This window comes from Schistocerca cancellata, chromosome 8, assembly GCF_023864275.1.
Source record: "Schistocerca cancellata isolate TAMUIC-IGC-003103 chromosome 8, iqSchCanc2.1, whole genome shotgun sequence".
Classification (NCBI taxonomy): domain Eukaryota; kingdom Metazoa; phylum Arthropoda; class Insecta; order Orthoptera; family Acrididae; genus Schistocerca; species Schistocerca cancellata.
The window spans coordinates 292,547,228-292,566,550 of NC_064633.1; the positions used below are offsets into that span (position 1 = coordinate 292,547,228).

At 41.0% G+C, this 19,323-nt stretch overlaps 1 protein-coding gene across 1 annotated transcript in view; it reads left to right on the forward strand.

The window, feature by feature from the left end:
• Positions 1-251: 251 nt before the first annotated feature.
• Positions 252-19,323, forward strand: part of LOC126095530 (uncharacterized) — a 391,122-nt gene continuing 372,050 nt past the window's right edge. The window contains exon 1 of the mRNA XM_049910312.1: positions 252-330. The gene's annotated coding sequence lies outside the window, so the exon portion shown is untranslated. The remainder of the gene's footprint in view (positions 331-19,323) is intronic.

The window sequence follows — 19,323 nt, forward strand, 5'->3', positions numbered from 1 at the left end:
TAACCGTGCTTGTAGTCTTGCGTTTAGGTCGCGACGAGGTGCTTAAATTAGTGCAGTGAAGATGGAGGCAGGCAGGCTGGAAGGAGAATTTGTACACGTCTAGTCGGGATGAGAAGAGACGGCAAAATGCATCGCGGCAGTGACGAATATTGTCGGGTGTTACGTGCGCGGAGGTGGGCGGCGCTGTGGCGGGTCCGGGTGGGAGGTGGGCGGCGCCGGTGACCGGCGGCTGCAGCGGCAGAGGGGCGGGACCTGCGGCGGGCGACGATCCGAAGGTAGGCGGCAGTCCGCAACGGGTCGCCGCCACGCCGCCAGGGCACCGGGCAACAGGTAGGTACCGGAGCGCCGCCGCTACCAGTTGCCCAGCCCCCACCTGCTACTAGGACAGATGCAGGCGCGCTGCATAGCGCTCGCTCGCGCCGTCGCGGGAATTGGAGGCCGTGGAATGCAAGCCCTAGCTGTCAAAGCTACTCTTGCTGTAGCATATCATCAAGCCACTGCCGAGCAATCCACTAACATCCGTTCAACATGTTGCCACTAAATTAGGGATGGGAAACACCGACCGGCTAATATCGAAACCGTTATTTTAGTTCTGAATAACCGGTATCTTTCCCTGTTCCTTTGGACTCGGTTGTAAAACGTTTATTATTATTATTATTTTATTATTAGTGGGTAAAAACTGTTACATCACTTTGTCATAGCAGTGGTACTAAAATGTTTTTTTTTTCAAAAAGAGTAACGTTTGCTCGTACAATTTCCATTTCTTTGAAATGTTGAGTTATTATATAAAACGAAATAAAAACGATCAGAGATATATAATAACAACGCCGACAGAAACGAGGATCAAAGACATGACATTATAATCGATACAGCATTATTGAGACTGTTCTGTACCTCTTGTCCTTTTACACCCAGAAGCAGCGAGCCTTTCGTTTTTTTTTGGAAGCGTTTGGAAGGTGTATGTCAGGCTTGTCAATTGTAGCCTAAAAATGTCACCACTGATTTGAAGTTCTGTGGCTTACGAAGGATTATATCACCTATGAATTCTATTGTTTCTGATGAAAGAAGTCGACTTAAAAGCCAACACATTGTAGAAGAGTACTTACGAACTGGACAATGAATATCGGCCATTAGCTCAATTCATTACTGAAATTTTAACTGTTGCCAAGTAGTTATTCCTGGTAAATGTTTTATTTTGCCTACAATATAACTTGTTCATTTGAAATTTTTGAAACAGCGTCTTTAGTTCTCTCATCAAAAAATCAATTGTATTCAAATTTCTGTTAAAAAGTGAATACAGATACTTGACCACACAGCCGGTTTTTCGTTCGAAATAATGAAAGAAAAGGATCGATTCTTATTTGTCTGCTATTTCTATGAAACAATAAAAGAGAAAGGAAATTAAAGCACCAGCAATAAATGAAAAACTTAATAGTTCATTCATTGTCTGTTATAAAATAGAAAGTAGCTTGCCTGCTGCTCGTGTCTACATAGTACGCCTTTATCTATTGATGACCTTTGGACACGGACAACTTAACACGAAAAATACAGTCCTCCAATCTCATTTTTTATACTTTACGGCTGGCTTTGCTGGTAATGCTCAAATAATAGTATGGTCCTCGACTACAAAGTCATATCTGAACAGAGTTTCAAAATATTAGAATCAATAGCAGAATACTGCTGAATTTTTTTATAGTGTTCAAATCCTCATAACTCTTGGAGAAAAGGAACGAACAGTATATGGGCTAAGTTTTCTTTTGTTTACCTGTTTTACTTGATATTTTGATTCGACGTATCTCGAAACTTGTGATAAAAAAGCCTGAGAGAGACTTAGAAATTTTCTGTTCGGTGTGTACGTCTGTTACAAGAAATAACAACAATAAAATACCGAAAATCGGTTATTTCATACACCCGTTATTTTTAGTGATTTTAACAGTCAGATTAAACTGGAGATGAAGAAAAGCTGATGTAGCCGAAAACCCGTTGTTTCAGCGATAACCGCCATCCCTACACTAAAACCACCGACATATGGGACGAGGCAGCTAACGTCGACGTGCACGAAGACGGTACATCCGATGTCACGAGACATAGCGCCATCGGCACACCGGATGATCTAGTTAACGTGATTTTGTGGTCTCAGCGCTACAGCGGCAGTGTTGGTTTTATTTGGCCCGCAAACAATACAGTATGTTCATGAAAATGGCGCACGTAAAATTCGTGCGTTAGTGCTGTTAAAACGCACATTTCCTCCCTCATCCATTTGCCAATCAGGTTGTTCGATCTGTAGTATACATAAATAAAAACTTTAATGTCCATGAACTTGCAATAAGACAGAAAGGAACAATACATGTCCAATCAGTAAGGACATCAGCTTATAAAATTTTACCAAATCGAACAAATTCACTCTTGAAATAGAGAACGTACTTATATTTAAACAACACCAACTAGTACAGGAACTATTTCTATTAATTTCGTAAGAAAAGCCCGTTAGCTTTTGGAAAACGTGAGGGCGAAAAAAAGTCGATATGACAGGACTCCAACCTTATACCAACCTAACCTCCATTTCGCAACATGGAGCCCCTACTGACTACACTCTTTTTATAGGGCTCCTTCCCTCCTCTTCCAGCCCCTCCTTTCGCTCACCTTAAATTATCTCTTCAACCAGGCCTCTGTGCCTTTTACCTTGTTTGTTAAAACATGATAATTCTCCTGATAAACAGCAGAAAAAATTAACGTAAATATTAATTTGATGTGGCATCTTCTTTCTCTTTCGTTACTTATTTTAATTAAATTTCTTCTTAATTCTGAATTAAATGATGAGACAAATTTTCCATTTCGTGGAGCCGAAAAAGAAAAGTAACACTGCAGTAAAGTCCCTTTTGATGGTTGTATATTCCTCCGAACATAAAATGTAAAGAAATTTTTCCTTCTTCTGAAATCCTCCATGTCTCTCTTCCTTCTTAAAATGGAGTGTATTCTTCGAAAAAAATCTAATATTTTGCCTATATCCAAACGCTTGTCGTCTATAAAAATTGAGGTTTTTGTTTTGGCAGGTTGTAGCTTTTTCGGGAGCGATTTTGTATTTTATCTTGTAGTCTTCTATAGTATTCAGTCGCCGAAATGTTATCAATTTAAATTTAATTGTAACAAATCCTAACAAGGACGACACATTTTTTATGAGTCTACGATGTGCCGTTGCCTCAAAAAGGCTTACTGTGATAATACGCGTGTTTTAAAGCGATAATAGCTAAATATGAATATTCCTATCCACCAAAATTACATTTCCCGTCGTTTTACTACAAAAAATCTTACCAACGGCGAGTGCGCTCGAGACATTCAATGTGCTGGTGCTTAGGAACAGCATAAATTCATGCGGTGCAAGCTATATAACCCCCCGAATATGAGGTTCTGCTGAACACAAGTGCAATGTGGCGTCTTGCTTTCTGCTGCCCTCAAGCTTTCTGCTTGAGACGTATGGAGCCTTCATGCTTCCTTTTGATTGTACTTTAAGTGAAACGTGGCGCAAGTATCGCGGAACTTATTTTGTGCTTCATGTGACGAAAGACTCCTCGACGTGAAATAGCAGGAAGTGACGTCTCAAAACTCGTAGAGCACCGCGTCAACGTTAGGTAGCTCGTACAGAGTTCCGACGGCTTAAACCTCTTCAGCATGTATGACCGCGTCGTGTTCGAACGTTTCGGCCAGTACTGTGGGTTGCTCTCATCAGGCTGACGATGCGCTTCTCCAGTCGCCGAATCCTAAGCTAGCACACGATCCTTATTACACTATAAAAGCATCAGCGATAGATAAAACTGTTGAGTAACAAGATAGCGAAGTAAGGATGAACTGCAGGCGGAAGGCAGAATTTGAGAGAAGGAAGAAGAGAACGGGGAGGGAAGAGGGGGGGGGGTATTAACGTCATTCTATCTTGATGATATGGAGACTGACACGCTGTCTTATGAGTTGGCTGTTAGTTTCGCAAACGCACTGAGTGCGGGGAAGAACTTATCGAATAGCTACCAGCAGGTTAGGTAGTCTAATTTATCTTCATGATGAATATTTATTTTTGAAACATGATGCTGGATACTGTCTTGCTGATAGATGGTACTGTTGCTAATACCACCTGGTATCTTATACAGGGTGATGCTAGTCACTATACACTTTGTACTTAAACAAATTTTATTAACCAATATGTAATGGCACAGCAACTTACGTTACAATAGGACATAATTTCAGTACATTTCAGAGTGACCACCTTGCATGTCTAGGCACACCCCCCAGCGCTCCACTGTAGACCGAAAAACCTGCCCAAGCATATCTGGTGTAATCTCAGCAGCTGCGGCTCGAATCCGCTGTGTTAAGTGTTCAGTGCTGCGGATCTTCACTGGTATACCTTAGAACTGATAAACCCCCATGCAAAAAAGTCTAAGGGTGTCAAGTCAGAGCCAGCCGGTGTGGCCGAGCGGTTCTACGCGCTTCAGTCTGGAACCGCGCGACCGCTACGGTCGCAGGTTCGAATCCTGCCTCGTGCATGGATGTGTGTGATGTCCTTAGGTTAGTTAGGTTTAAGTAGTTCTAAGTTCTAGGGGACTGATGACCTCAGATGTTAAGTACCATAGTGCTCAGAGCCATTTTTTTGTCAAGTCAGGACAGCGGGGTGCCCACATCCGTGGACAGCCACGACCAATTCATTTGCCGGGAAATGCTTGATTCAGATAATCCCGAACAACGAGGACAAAATGGGGTGGTGCACCATCCTGTTGAAAAACAACAGTATCCATAATCCCATCAGATATCAACGGAGGCTCCAAAAACTGTTCCAACATATCTGAGCATGTGGTTGCAGTAAAGGTTTGTTCTGCGAAGAAGAAGGGCCCGTACACAGTTGACGTCGTTATCCCTAACCACACGTTCACTTTTGCTGTGTCCCGTTGCCACTCCTGCAGCACACTTGGTTGTTCGTCTGCCCAGATCCTGCAGTTGTGTCTGTTCACATGTCCACAGGTATGAAATGTAGTTTCATCACTGCACAAGACATTTTGCATCAAATTATCATTTTCCACAGTTTGTAGCAGGTCATGACACATAGCTTGTCTGGCTGTGTAGTCCTCCACTTCAAGCTTATGTACGAGCTGGATATGGAACCCACGTTTGTGCAGCTTTTAAAGAAGAACTCTCCATACAGTGGTTTAAGGAATACCAAGCTCCTTACTAAGTCTCCTGGTAGATGCGGAAGGGCTACGTGTGATGGCTTCCTGCACACTTTGCACGATGTCTGGCGCTGTGGCCGGCCTTCCTGGACGTTCTTCATCTTCAACACTACCAGTACACTGGAGTTTATTGACGAGTGTCTTGATAGCAAGCCAGAATCGACGGGCAAAGTCTGTCCGCACCTGTTCATACGTCACTCTACGAAGACAAAGAGAAACAATAGCGATTCGTTCGTCTTTGGTTAGCATTCTGTCGTAGTACCTGGTTCAAATGGCTCTGAGTACTATGGGACTTAACTTCTGAGGTCATCAGTCCCCTAGAACTTAGAACTACTTAAACCTAACTAACCTAAGGACATCACACACATCCATGCCCGAGGCAGGATTCGAACCTGCGACCGTAGCGGTCGCACGGTCCCACACTGTAGCGCCTAGAATCGCTCGGCCACCCCGGCCGACAAGAAACAGATATTCCGTTTCTATATCACTGAAATGTGTAGTGACTTACTATATCACTGAAATGTATAGTGACTTTAGAATCACCCTGTATTTTTATTGTCTATAGGCCACAATATCAATCACTATTCTTCATAAAAACTGTCACCAAAAGCCGCCAGCATGCACTGACAAATTTAAGCTGAGAATCAGTGTTTAGAGCTAATAGTAACTGATTCAGCAACCGATAAGCAGAGAAAATGACAGCTGCCAGCAACCCAGAACCCAACATCGCGAATAAAAAATTCATATGTAAATTCTGCATGCTCCATCTGAATATGAGCCTGGATAAGCTCGAATACTAGATAACTTAATTGATCGAAAACCTCAAGAGTGACTGCTCATAGTTATCTGCATTTATAATCAATTAATACTGTATCATATTTTCTACAGTACCCATAATGGATAAGCTTAGTTTGTTATTCTTCAGCTTGCGCTGTCCTATATGATGTATGAAAAGTCCTCGGGTGAACGACATTATCAAGTCAGACGTGTGCAGCGTATCGATATCAGACGGAGATATAATCACTCGTGATCACAGGCTAATTGGCTGCTGGTGACAAGGCAGACTTTTGTGGTAATGTTGTTATCTTTTTGAATGTTAAGGACTGTATAGCATAATTTGACATCACAATATCTTTTCCAAGTACTTAAGACTTCGAAGAGCAGTACTAACAGCGTCTTTAGGTCAAACTTTTGGTATAGTATTTTTGCTGGCAAAAATTATCCATGTAACTGTAAGTACCTCAGAAACTTGATCAGAACCTTCCCGGCCTAATCAACTCCATTCAGTGTGAAACAAAACATGAACATTCTCACATTTCTTCCCAAGCTAGTACATATAAGCACACAATTCGTTTCTGCAAATCTGTTCATGAAATGTCTAAAAGGACGATTTTTTTATGAATCCCGAGTGTTTCTTTAGACGACTGAGGTGTTAAGTTTGAAATCTGTCTCAAAATTTTGTCTAATGACACAATTTTCTTATTATTAGGATTTGTCATGGACCATCTGTCTAAATGAATACATGACCTTTCAAGAAAAAAATGTCGGCCCCTTAAAAATCTCAACTTACGTGGACTGCTAAACCAGCATTATCTGTATTACTGATAAAAAGTCTTTACCTGGAGATTTAATTGTCTTTTCTTGTCCTTTACTTTCAATTCAAATTTTTTACAGACGCCAGTAATAAAAGTGTAACGAGGAAATCCCATCTCAACAACTGGAGCAGACGAAATTGGCACTGGTTTTTGGATCTGCTCAAGTTATGTAACTCACTCTTGGTTCATATAAACTGACAAGAATTAACTAAGAACTTAAGTACTGGAACTCTCAGTACGATAAGAGAAACTTCTAGATTATCGAACGGTAATAAAGAACGTGAAAGTGGAGGAGTATACTAATAGTGGAGAGTACGATGATGAATACAAGACTCGGGATTTTTGAGGATAGTGATAAAATTATTCTCTGCCTTCCCTCCACTCACTTGGCGACATATTGTCACTCCCCACTCTCTCTCTGTCTCTTTTTTGGGTAATGAGTCTCTTCATTACTGACGCAAGCCTTACCTCATTCCATCTTTTACTAATCGTTTCCTCTCTTCGCACATACTAAACTCAACATATTCCATAATCTATTTTGCGTATTCTATTCTGAGTCAGGAAGAGTAACCGGACGTACTCCACGACTAACATTGCCAATTCCAGAACAACCTACCAACCCCGCCAATATTCAGGCAATGGCAAGAAAAATAAAAAAAAACGCTTGCAGGGAGTACTCAATCAGCGTATATTACATTTACTCCCTTGAGCAGCGATACGAACTCCTATGTATAATACAAGAAGTAGAACTGTTCCTCAAAACCACCATTATCTAGCAGAAAATTGGAACGTTGTCTGAGTTCAAACATAATGACTTACCTGCAACACACCATATTATTCATGGAAATCGGCATGGGTTCTAAAAACACTTATCAGGTGAAACACAAATGATATTCTTCACGTATACGATACCGTCAATGACTCTGTAGGAGACCACGGAGAGTAAACGTTTCTAGACTTCCGAAAGGCTTTCATTCAGTACCTCATCGACGCCCTCTAGAATAGGTGCTTATGGAATATGTAAACAGGTTTGGAAATGTATCGAAAATTTTGACACACAGCCTACCTCCTGTAATCCTCTGTGGAGAGTTAGCTACAGACGCTGAAGCGACACCTGCTGTGACCCAGACTGTGCTCATGTTCTAGATTAATGATTTAGTAGTAGTATTTTGCTGCAGCTGGAAGGTTTCCGCTTATGATTCAGTTATCTTTGAGGAAATTCTAGGTGGTAAAAATCGGTAATAGCTGTTACAGATCGTCAAAAGTAACAGTTTAGTACAAATACTGGCACCTAGTGCTCTATGTGGAGAAAAGCAAAATGTTAGATTTATAAATTTTGATTTGTTGAAAGCGGAACAGGCGACTGTGGTTCAAAATCCGAGGTAATTAAAAGCCTAGAGTCACAGTGGTCAGTTACATTCAATGGTGAATTCACAGTTGCGACTCTATAGCTTTAATTACCTTGAAGTTGAGGACTTCGCGCAACGCAAATGCATGGTGTCCTTTGACTACACATTACTGAGTCCTAACTAGAGCCGTCATGCCACGCAAATATTTGGCAGTAACAATGAGTAGATATGAAATAGATCGACCAAATTCAAATGGCTCTGAGCACTATGAGACTTAACATCGGAGGTCATCAGTCTCCTAGAACTTAGAACTACTTAAACCTAACTAACCTAAGGACATCACACACATCCATGCCCGAGGCAGGATTCGAACCTGCGACCGTAGCGGTCGTGCGGTTCCAGACTGAAGCGCCTAGAACCGCTCGGCCAGAGATCGACCATATAGGCTGGATTTCAAGTACTATAAATGGCATAATTAGGAAACTGCAAAGTGATTTCATGCAAAACAGATGGACCATAGTCCCTGGAATATCGCTCAACATTAGGACGGACTAACAGGGAACATCGAGCTTACATACAGAAGCGCCATGCGAAAAGTCACAGTTTTACTTGACTGGCGGTAGAGCGTAGAGTAACTGTTGAAGAAACTTCGCTGGCAGACACTCGAAGAAAGATGCCGTACATCTCCCGAAAATCTGCTCAGAAAATTTCAAGAGCCATCATTTAGAATAGAAACTAAAAACACTACTATATAACTAGCCTTGGAATAAAAACGACGAGTTTATCGTGAAACCATTTTGAGTAAATTTAGGGAACCAATATTCTAAGACGACTGTGCAGCCATTACCCTCCATCCTTAGTATAACTCGCGTAGAGACCATGTGAATAAATGAGAGAGGTTAGCGCACGTATAGAGTTATGCAGAAAGTCATTTTTCCGTCCCTCAATACGCGAATGTAATGCGACAGGAAATCGACAAAACACCCTCCGCCATGCGCTGTATAGTGACTTTCAGAATATACGAGTACATCTTCACACACTGTAAATTAAAGTACACCATTTTTTTCTGTCTCTTTATATGAAGGTCAATTTCAAGGTCTGCTGTAGTGGTTTTGGTACTGTTTTTATTAATAGATAGACTAAATCAAAAATAACTTTTGTGTACCTTAACAGACCAAAAAAGTTTCGAGGGTTCATAAAAAAAAATTGTGAAAATATGGTGGTTTCAATGCTTCGGATGTTTCGCATTGTCTGCCCCATCCCTTTTCACTTCAGTGCAACGCCCAGAACGTTCATACAACCACGTGAAAATCAGAAAAGTCCTTCCTTAGGATGTTGTTGGTTCAGCTCGCACGTCACATTCGCACCTTCTTTGATCTTGGCGAACCTCCAGAGGCACATTCTAGGCTCTCGTATTGATTACACTAGTCTTCGTCAACCCGATGATGTTTTTTTCAGAAAAGAATTATAGTCGTTTTTTATTCTAGTCAAGTCGCTGCTGGCACCACATGTCGTCGTTTTTGTTCGAGTGTCAAGGCGTGCGGAACAAACTTCGCACACACTTTTCACTTCCTCAAAACATTCTTCAGATTGTATTGAATACTTGATTTAGAGATGTACAGTTCGATTCTCTATTGCGATTTGTGACGCAACAACGTTGACACGCTAATGCCGTAGTTCCACTACTTAACACCGCCTGATCAGAAATATTTACAGTTGTTAGTGCAAGCCGCCACCGCAGGTAACTGCGTCGACGTCACTTATACGCCAGGAATATAACCAGTCTCGGAACAGGTGTGTATAATTTAAAGCGCTACGCCGCCGTGTCTTCCGGCCGTCGATAGTGCTACCAGTCCGAAGCTGGGGCAGGTCGCTAGCGTAGATATAAACTTACAATCTTGCAGATAAATTCCGGTATTCGTCCTTCGTGAATGGAACGGAAAGAAACGTCAATATACAGTGTAATAACAAGTTCCCTGTATCAGGCATTTCACAGTGATTCGCAGAGTAACGATGCAGATGTTGAATTCGAGAAATTGCATGTTTTTCAGCAGATGTACAAATTTATTATTTATTTTAAACCGGTTCCGGCCGTAGCGACCATCTTCACAGGAATGAAACGAAGCTGTACAGTACGTGGATATGCAATGCAACCTTTGACTGGATAAACTGAAAACCTCGGCAAGCATGCAGTTCTTCAAATTTCCAACAGCTGTATCTAGTCACTCACTACACTGTAAGTAGTTGTTTGAATGTAGCAGATGTCGAAAGTCATTTGTATCCACACTGTATGATTTCACGACCTTGTAAACTATACTTGCTGAAATTTGCTACATTTTTCGTATGCTAGCTGGAACGTCCCAACCACAGTACTGTCGTTAACATTAGCACTAAAAGATTTGTTTGAATATATCGGTACGCATGCGACAGCATGCGCTGCCTAATATGTTCCTAAAAGCCGCTCAGAAAAAAGGGATTTTTCCGGGGCTGATACCTCGGGTTCTATTGGTGATAGAAAGGTAGGGTCAAGTGATTTGGATGGTTCTTGAACCACGGACCATTTGTATACACAACATAAGGATCGTCCTATTGTAACTATCCTATAGTACAGGATCAAAGGTTGAATATTACACACTTCCTCTAGCTTAGGCAACTGGAGCAAATCGGTTGGTTCATTTTGCATTGGGTGTTGTCTATGGTGCGCCTTAAGGTGCTTATGGAAGCACAATTTACTTCATGAGCGGTTCCTGAGACAACCCGAAAAACGGATTTTTGGTACCAAATCCGAGCCACAGATTCCAAAAAGCCTATGCACAGCAAATGGATCTAATTTTTTCCATGAATTCCTAAAAATCCCTGTCTAGAATAAACTTCAAAATTTTCTTTATATCTCTATCCGTTTCCGAGGTACAGAGGTTTAAAGTTACTCTTCTTGTACACGAAAAGCACGCACGCAAAGTCCGGTGTGAGCCGTATCAGATAAAAGAAGGAAACCATCAGAAAAATGCTCCTATCGGAGCACAAAAAAGGCTATTATGCTACAATTTAAAAGACTCTTACTAAAAAGAGGGATACCAACTGCTCATTTCAACTTTCCTCTGCGCCTCTAAACTTTTTCCATGAATTTTAGCATGCTAACGTTGTAAGTAGGCTGTTTAGGTTTTTATGTTGGTAGCGTCACGTAGCGCTCTGTACGAAAATCACTGGCTGTGCTGTGTGCAGTCTGTGGCTGGTTTTCATTGTTGTTTGATATTGTAGTGTTGGGCAGTTGGCTGTTAACAGCACATAGCGTTGTGCAGTTGGAGGTGAGCCGCCAGCAGTGGTGGATGTGGGGAGAGAGATAGCGGAGTTTTGGGAACGGATGATCTGGACGTGTGTCCATCAGAGACGGTAAATTTGTAAGACTGGATGTCATGAACTGATATATATTATGACTTTAGAACACTATTAAGGTAAATACATTGTTTGTTCTCTATCAAAATCTTTCATTTGCTAACTATGCCTATCAGTAGTTAGTGCCTTCTGTAGTTGGAATCTTTTATTTAGCTGGCAGTAGTGGCGCTCGCTGTATTGCAGTAGTTCGAGTAACGGAGATTTTTGTGAGGTAAGTGATTGATGATAGGTATAGATTACTGTTAGTCAGGGCCATTCTTTTGTAGGGATTTTTGAAAGTCAGACTGCATTGCGCTAAAAATATTGTGTGTCAGTTTAAGCAGTCATTTATAATTTTTCTAAGGGGACGTTTCATATGTCGACCCTTAGCCGAGGATACCTCACTGGAATCTTCTGATTTTTTTTCTTGTAGTTTGTGTAATTAGTGTAGCTATTGTTTATTGCTAGCTCGTAATTATAGAGAGAATTTCCTTTGTAGTTGTAGTTTTTCATTGTTGTACAGTAAAACAGCTGTGGCATGCATGTAGATCTGCACCAAGTATTTCGCAGCTGCACTAGCAATTAACGAGACATTATTTTCAGGGCTATGTCAATGTGGTTTTTTTATTTTGCTCTTCAAATTGTGCGTTTCTGTGTTATCGTGTGAAATATTGCGACAATAATGGCGTGTGAAAAACGTAATACTAGGCTCCAAAGTAAACTGAGAAATGATAGTGACGACGAGCGTAGCTTATCAGCACCACCGTGTAATGAATTAACAGACATTCAAAGTAGTAATTTGGTAATTGTGCATATGGAAGTGGAGCGGGCGGCAAATAATAGTGTAGCCAGTGATTTTCGTACATGGAAACCTAAACAGCCTACTTACAACGTATTCGGGCTTTTTTTATGCTGTGAGAGAAAAAGACAGTAGGAAGAAAGGGAAAGTAATAAATACTGGACGACAGTAGACAGACGTTGTGGTACAGAAAAAGCGAAGGAGGTAGTCTGAGAGAAACAGTTAGTGATAATTAGAGACAGAGTCTATTACAGTGACAACAAGAAAGAGAGAGATAATGGCAGTGAGAAGAAACAGCAACATTGGGATGGAATAATGTAGTAACGGTAAGAGAGCGCAAGACACTGAGCGGTGACAGTAGCAGTAGGACAGAAGGAAGGAAACCGTGACCGTGAGACAGTAGACACTGACAGAGAGACGCAATGAGATATGACAATGAGCTGGGCTGAATGAGTGAGCGAGAATAGGCAGGCGGGGTAGACTTGCAGCGTTGGACTACTGGATATGAGCGAGTAACAGGGGATCTTCTGGGAGTGAGAGGGTGAGCTGCACGTTAAAGAGAGCACGAATATGTTCGCATGCTAAAATTTTTGCTGAGTGAGATATAATTAGACAGCTGGTACTTCAGTCACAGACTCCTAAAATGGGGGCATATTAGCTCTTTTTTGAATTCCGATAAGAGAATTTTTCTGCTGGTGTATTTAGTACTGAAACCTGTAGCGTCGGACAATAATTATCAGACATCGGAAAAAGAGGCCCAATTATTAACACATCAGGCATTATTTCACGGGTAAGAAATTACTGTCGGCCGATGTGGCCGAGCGGTTCTAGGTGCTTCAGTCCAGAACCGCGTTGCTGCTACGGTCGCAGGTTCGAATCCTGCCTCGGGTATGGATGTGTGTGATGTCCTTAGGTTAGTTAGGTCTAATTATTTCTAAGTCTACGGTATTGATGACCTCAGATGTTAAGTCCCATAGTGATAAGAGCCATTTTTTGTAAGACGTTACTGAGTTCTCTTCCTCACATCACTCCTTCGCTTTTAGTTACATCTACATCTACAGGGGATAGGCGAAATAATGTGAACAGCAGTAGTAATGGGATGGTGGTGTTTGACGATCTAAAAGGCAGGTAAGACACGTGTAGTGCTGGACGGTGCATGTTCAGTACGGACTAGGCATCGATGCAGGTTATTTACGAGTAGTACACACTTCGTATTTACATTCAGACGCCGAGGTCGAAGTGTGATGAAAGACCTAACAGAGTTCCACAGCGGGCAGATTGTGGGGGCCCGATTAGCTTGAACATCAGTAACCAAGACAGCCAACTTATTGAATGTTTCAAGAGTAACTGTTTCAAAAGTCATCACAGCCTACACAAAACATGGAAAGACATCATCATGTAAAGGTAACAGTGGGTGCAAATCAAAACTAAATGACAGAGATAGTCGTATGCTAACACAAATTGTCTCAAAACAACACAAAACTACGGCGGCTAAAGTGAGTGCAGAGCTCAATAGCCATTTTCGAGACGCCATGTCTATCGACACTGTCCGGCGAGAACTCCATAAACAAATTTTCATGGACTAGCTGCTATACAGAAACCATTACTGACGACAACCAACAAAAAGAAGCGTAAAACATAGCGTCAGGAGTATAAATCCTCGACGGCTGATCGTGGAAACCCGTCATATGGACCGATTAGTCAACGTTTTCTTTATTTCCAACATCGGGCCAGGTTTACGTCTGGAGAACGCCAAAAGAAACATATAATCCTGATTGCTTGATTCCAACGGTTTAGCATGAAGTTGGAAGTGTGATGGTGTGGGCAGCCGTATCATCGTATTCCGCTGGTCCCATCATTACTCTGAAAGGCCGTGTTACAACCAACGAGTATGTGAACGTTTTAGGTGATCAGGTGCACCCCATGATTCAAAGGTTTTCCGCAACAATTATGCCATATTTCAGGACGGTAATGCACCCATTCACACAGCCAGAGCAGTACAATCGTGGTATGAAGAGCATTCAACTAAACTGCAGCGTCCTTCCCGGCCAGCACAGTCCCCGGACGTGAACATTATCGAACCTTTGTGGCCGGTATTGGCGTGCAGAGTCCGGAGCAGATTTCCGCCTCCCTCGTCACTATAGGAGTTAGAAGAGCTTTTGATCTAAGAGGCTATACAGTCATTATATACCAGTATTCCAAGAAGAATCGCAGCTGTATTGCGGGCAAATGGGGGTCCAACGCCTTATTAATAAACCATTCCAAAGTACGTACAGGTGTTCGCATTATTTTGCCTACCCTCTGTATATGCTGCAAACCATGTTATGGGGTATGGCGGAGGGAACTTTATCAACGACTGTCATTCCCACCTTTCGTATTCCAGTCGCGATTCGCCCGGGGGAAAATCGATTGCTGGTAAGCCTCCGTGTGAGCTCAAATCTGTCTAATTTTACTTTCATGTTCTTTTAGTGAGATATACGTAGGAGAAAGCAATATACTGGTCGACTCTTGTAGGAAAGTACGCTCCTGACATTTAACAGTAAACTATACCGTGACTTCGCCTCTAGTGCGTCGTCTGCCAGATGGTTTGGCTGAGCATCTCCGTAACGCTGTCTCCAGTATCGCCCCTTTCATCTCCTCTGTCCGATCCTATGCTCCACTGAAGTCGATACAAACTCTTTTATATAATTTGCACATGTTGTTGGGAGTGATCCGATATTTGGTAATTGGCTACCAAACACACGTGTTGTAATGTTTTTATTTCCTTAGTGACCGGTTATGACAGAGTTTAGCTGTCATCTTCGGATCAATCTACCGGGAGAAAAACATTACTATGAGAATCCGCTCCTATACAATCAGCATACAAATGGAAAAACAACATAACAACTAGTAAGGCGTGTAAAAACATTGTGGTACCTGATTATTACGTTTTTCCACTTGTATTCTGGTTGTAAATGTGCGGGTTGTCGTAGTAATGTTTTTGCCCTGATACACTGTAGTTTCGAATATGATAGCTGTCGAAACTGGTTATTGAGGAAATAAAATAAAAATATTACGACCCGCGATCTTGGCTGCCTAATATCCCTATTTAACGTATTCTTTTGCAGAGCACAAGGCTTCACTCCTTGAAGGTAAATTTTGGTAATAGCTTTTTAAGGTCGTTAATTTTTAGAGGTTTTCATCCACTACTACCGTATTTGTAAAGTGGGAGGACTGAAAGCGTTATGCGTAGATATTTCATTGTCGACGCTTTCGTCCGACCGATAACGTCTTCTCAATTAAATTGTTATGGTATTTGAAAAAATCAGCAATGAATGAAGTAACTAACAACAAATCCAAGACGATGGATGTGAACGTAGGTAATGAGCATCAGGTATCTTCGTACGTTTTTATAACTATTATCCACGTTATGAGCGGTAGCGTTCTCGCTTCCCACGCCCGGGTTCCCGGGTTGGATTCCCGGCGGGGTCAGGGATTTTCTCTGCCTCGTGATGGCTGGGTGTTGTGTGCTGTCCTTAGGTTAGTTAGGTTTAAGTAGTTCTAAGTTCTAGGGGACTGATGACCATAGATGTTAAGTCCCATAGTGCTCAGAGCCATTTTTTTCCACGTTATGAACATACAAGATATAGTGCCGTTGTTGCCCACAACGGGTGGCTAACTACAGCCATTTGTTTCCGTAGTGTGACAACTACTATAAATTGACAAATTTTGTGATTTTTGTCAGCGTAATTCATTAATAATAGTAACAAAAGCTCAGTCTGTGCCACAAGATCGTAAACAGGCTGTAGGTCAGACTCTAGTGGAGTCCAGTTTTTCTTCGCCACGTTATTAGGAGAGGGCGTGTGTTGAGTTAATACCCGTTACTTACTTGATAGAAGGGGCAGTGGATCTGGGGCCGCCCTCGAGGGGCTGGAACAAGAAAAAATTTTCGGCTCTATCAAGGATTGAACCCGTGGCCTCCTAGGCCGGACTCTAGTACTCTGCCCACCGTTTTTAGTGCGTGTTCCCGGTAGTTGGTGTATGCGGACGTCGCATTACAACTCTTCAAGTTCAGCGTTGTACAGTTCACTTACTTTTTTTTAATACAGAGAGCAGAAAGACGTCTGACCGAACATTTCAACCAAACTTCGTACACAAGTCACGTCCTGTCTGGAAAGAACCGCTGTGCGGGTGACAACCGTCTTGGAGGTGAAACAAATGTGGAGGCCGCGATGCCCGAATACCTACATCTATTAAATCAGTATTTGAGAACAAGAGCGCTTTGTGACTCGCAACAAACGTTACACATAATTTTAAACGTTTATGAAACATTCTCTCGCTGACATCCCCCACGTAATGATGAAATAAAAATAGTTTATCGCCTACTGCATTTTCGCTGTTCATTTTCCAATCGGGTATGACTTAATTTATTACTTCTATATTACGAACTGTATTCGCGACACATTTTACAGACGTGTTCACCTATACCACTGAAAGTATCCGCCAAACTATATCATGGTACGACACACAGTTAAGAATTTATGACGTCATAAACACTGAGATTCGTAAAAAATGCCACATCTTTCATGACGTTTTGCCTTATTACTAGTAACCCGCTGAACCGATTTCGACGAAATTTGGTGAGAAGATAGCTTCAGCCCTGAGGTACATCACAGACGACTTTATAAAGTGTGCAATACAAGACACTTATTGATTTGAAGAATAGTCCACGAAGTAGGTAAAATATTTACGCTTTGACTTTTGAACATCATATTTGCGAAAATGCTTTTCTTGTTTGATATGTGCTACGTGATATGATTGAAAGTAATGAATACAATGCTTATACAATCTTCAATGTGTTGTACTTCCACAATATCGTTGCATAATGTACGCGTTATCAAACTTTTTCCCTTCAACCCTTTCTGGGTTGTAAGCGAGAAAAGTTTTCATAAAGGTTTGAAATTAAGTGTAACGCTTGTTGCAAGTCACTAAGTACTCTCTTTCTCGAATACTAAACAATGCGCATAGCAGCACGTTCAAAAAAGGTTGTCGCTTACTGCATTTTCCCTGTTCATGCAATTAACTGTCGCATCGGGCATAAAGTTGTAATTTATTACTTCTTTAGCACTAACTAGATTCACTACACATTTTACAGAATGTTTACAAATAGCACTCAATGTACGTGCAAAATTATATCATACTTCGGCACATAGTTTAGGAGTTGCGTACGCTATAAACACTGAGATGCGTGGAAAGCTGCCATATAGTGCATGACGTTTGAGCTTATTATTCTTTGATACTAACACTGTTCGAAGCACACTTATCAGACAGTATCCTGTAATGAATCCTGCTTCCTCATAACTTTCGAACTTCAATTGAAATAAATTTTGACCTAACTTGAGTTAATTTTTATACTTAAATCATATTATTCCACATCTAAAGACAATTCTGCATATATTTGATCACCGAAACACTATTTTTCTGGTAATATAATTTCATTTTTCATATCGATTCATTTAGCAACATAGATCTTGAGGTGTGAAAATTAGTAATCACATTTTTTTAACTTGAATGAGTCAAAAACCACTTTACAGTGAAACAAATAGTATTATGCTTTTGTTTTCATGAAAAAAATTTCTGTTTTCATTTTTAATTTTTCTAATTTTATCACCGATAATTCAATCGACAAACACAGGAAGCTGAAAGTTTTTATGTTGTCAAAATCTGCAGCCTTCGTTATTAAATATTAGGCACATAAATTTTTATGTAAATAATTATTTGCAGAAAACATTATGTAAGTGGTAACTGAAAATTAATTTCAATTGAGGGAGTCATAATAAAAATTCATCTGAACTGCATCCTGCTCTAGAATGATCTGGAAGCTATGTACGTAATACTTATAGAAACTTTAGGCATCAAACGCGACATAATTATTTCTGTTGTCGAGATTGTTCCAGCAAGTATCAAGTTCTTTGTGTTATGCTGAAATGTAGCTCAATGCATTTACTTAAAAATTGGTGTTGTAGAAAGTGTCAAGACTTTTTGAATAAATACGGATGATGTCAAAAAGAAACAATATTCCAGGACTTTTACCGAAACAAAAATCCTTGAGCTATTAACTGGAAAGCATAAACAGGAACTGACACCCTAGACAACGAGACAGCCATAGCAACATAAGTAACATTTGTCTGCTAATATGTTTCTGGCCTTATGAGATTATATGGATGTTGACAACACTAGAATAGTTAGTTCAATGTAGTATAATTATTTTCTCTACATCTACGAACATTTTGATAGTAAGGGATATATAACTTTATAACTAACATATGCCGCCGAATGTGCCTATAAAATTATATCACTGTCAAAGAAATGCTGTCTGAATGGTAATTGAAAACTGTCTGACGAAACTGTAGTTGTTTCAACAAAAATCTAGAAACGTACGCACACTTGAAATAATTTTCGTAAGACCCATCTGCTTCGCCAGGAGCAAGCATATGCCATAGGTTCACAGACAAAGATCGATAGCTGGCCCTAGGCTACATGGGAGAGGTGATTCTTAGTAGCGTAGGCCTGGTTTGCTGCAACAGTCCATAACGACGGAGCCTCGCACGAGAGCTCTGCTTGGCGTTGTCTACTCCCCAACAGCCAACGCTGGCCGCATTGCTTTCCAATTGTAGTGCATTTCTCGGACTCTGTCGCGAAAGGTTACAACGCCAATACTAACAAACGCTATAGCAGTGCAATTGTGTTCCAAGCAGTTACTGAACGCAGTTATGAAAAGTATACTGTTCCATTAAAAAAACTATACTTGTTTCAATATCTCCGCTGATACCAGAGATCAGAGCATTATGCAAACAAACCATAAGGTGCCCCTCACCATACTATCAATTGCAGAAAACCTATGTCCGACACCTGGAACATTTCAGAACATAAAAGGTTTGTTATGTCTTACGTGACACACCATGGCGTTGAACCAAGAGCTAACGCAAAATTTCTGGTGTCATATTCTTGTTTTTCTA